The following is a 2281-nucleotide window of genomic DNA, read 5'->3' as shown; positions in this document are numbered from 1 at the left end:
AGGGTGTCACCATGAGCCCTGTCCAAAGTTAACCTGATCGGCCAGGGTTCTCTGCCTGGAGCCGAACCCGAGAGTATGGAGCTGCTCTTCCTCATTTTTGTGAGTGGAGAACGCCTTATTCTTCGTTACTCGGAAAGACGCCCCTTCTTATAGCACTCTATGCCCCTTGGATGTGCGAAAAATAGTTATGAGGACTCCATGACTCAGGCACAGAAGGTACTATTGTGTCCCCCCAAAACGAGAAAGCTGTATGTTAGTATTTCCCTTCCAGACCACTGTTTTGAAGTATTTTTTTGTACCAAACTGCTTTTGCCCAATTATAATTCATTTTCTTAAAAAAAAGAGAGAAAATTATTCCAAAGTACAAGGTTGGTAATAAAGTTCGGTGATACTGTCTACTTTTTCATATATTTAAAATCTGCATAGAAAAGCTTGGAAACCCTGGTGGCATAGTGGTTAAGAGCTAAGTCTGCTAACCAAAAAGTTGGTAGTTCAAATCCACCAGGCTGTCCTTGAAAACTCTATGGGGCAGTTCTACTCTGATCTATCTAAAGGGTCGCTATGAGTCCGACTGGACGGCAATGGGTTTGCTGTTTTTTGTTTAGAAAGGATTAAAGGCCTAATTAGAGTTTTTCAGTTTGCAGGAGATAAACGTTATTACCAGTCCTGGTCCCTTATGTACATTACCAAATCCAAAAAAAAAATTTTGTAAACCAGTGGTTTTTTTTGGTAATTATCTGATGGCAAAACATGACCTAACCTCATTTGGCAGCAAAACCTGACCTGAGCGGATGAGAGGCTTTTTATGGTGTTTATTATCCCACTTAGCCCTGGTGGTTCAGTGGTTAAGCACTTGGCTGCTAACGAAAAGGTCAGCAATTCGAATCCACCAGCCACTCCTTGCAAACCCTATGGAGCAGTTCTACTCCTGTCTTGTAGGATCTCTCTGAGTCAGAATTGACTTGACAGTAACGGGTTTGGTTTTTTTTTTTTTTAGTTTATTATCCTGCTTAAGGAGCCCTGATGGGGCAGTGGTTAAGTGCTTGGCTGCTAAAGAGAAAGGTCAGCCTGTTGAATCTACCTGTCACTCCCTGGGAGAAAGATGTGGCAATCACTTCTGCTTCTGTAAAGATTACAGTCTTGGAAACCCTATAGGGCAGTTGTACTCTATTTTATGGGGTCACTGAGTTGGAATCTATTCCATGGTAATGAATTTTATCAACGAATTAGCCCAATTTAGTATCAGTCCAAAGGTTTTAAGTTATATAAAGATCTTGAAAATTATCTTTAAGTCTGTATACCACAAAACAATTACTATTAAAATTTGTTTAAATATTCTAAATTTTTATCCAAATTTTCATAATTTTCCATATTTTTCAATCTAACTTTAGCCCTTTTAAGATTTTATCAACTGGTTTTGGACTCAAAGTCTCTATTCGAACGGACCACCATAGTGATGGAACCATTTCCCAAAGCAATTTTGGTGTTTTTTTTTTTCCTATTCCTATTTTTTTTTTTTTTAATTCTACTTCAGGTGAAGGTTTACAGAACAAATAGTTTCTCATGAAACAGTAGTACACATATTGTTTTTGATATTGGTTAACAACCCCATGATGTGTCAACCCTCTCCCTTCTCGACCTTTTTTTTGGTGAAAACATACATAGCCAAAGATACACCATTTCAAAAATTTCTGCATGCACAGTTCAGTGACATCGACTACGCTCTTCCGATTGTGGTGCTATTCTCACTTTAGATGAAGGTTTACAGAACAAAATAGTTTTTCATTAAATAGTACACATGTTGCCCTATGACAATGGTTAACAACCTCACATCAACACTATCCTTACTCAGACTTGGGTTCCCTATCACCAGCTTTTCTGTCCCCTTCTGCCTTCTAGCCCTTGTCTCTGTACTGCTGTGCCTCATTAGTCCCATTTGGTTTTATGGGGCTGTCCACTCCCTGGCTGAATGGTGAACCTCGGAAGTAACTTCACCACTGAGCTGAAAGGGTATCTGGGGGCCATTCTCGCGGGGTTTCTCCAGTCTTCTTTAGGCCAGTAAATCTGGTCTTTTTTTTTGTAAGTTAGAATTTTGTTCTCATCCTTCTCCAGCTCTGTCCAGAACCCTCTGTTGCGATCCTGGTCAGAGCAGTTGGTGGTAGCCAGGCACCGTCCAGCTGTACTGGCCTCAGTCTGGTGGAGGCCTTGGTAGCTGTGGTCCATTAGTCCTTTGTACTGATCTTTTCCTTGTATCCTGTTCTCTTCATTCTCCCTTGCTCCC

The 2281-nt window shown here is 40.6% G+C and overlaps 1 protein-coding gene across 1 annotated transcript in view; it reads left to right on the top strand.

The window, feature by feature from the left end:
* LOC101341305 (splicing factor 3A subunit 3) overlaps positions 1-2281 on the top strand; it is a 32193-nt gene that overhangs the window by 608 nt on the left and 29304 nt on the right. The gene's annotated exons all lie outside the window — the stretch shown is intronic.

Source organism: Trichechus manatus, unplaced genomic scaffold, assembly GCF_000243295.1.
Source record: "Trichechus manatus latirostris isolate Lorelei unplaced genomic scaffold, TriManLat1.0 scaffold00015, whole genome shotgun sequence".
Classification (NCBI taxonomy): domain Eukaryota; kingdom Metazoa; phylum Chordata; class Mammalia; order Sirenia; family Trichechidae; genus Trichechus; species Trichechus manatus.
This window is presented reverse-complemented; position numbering and strand designations above follow the sequence as displayed.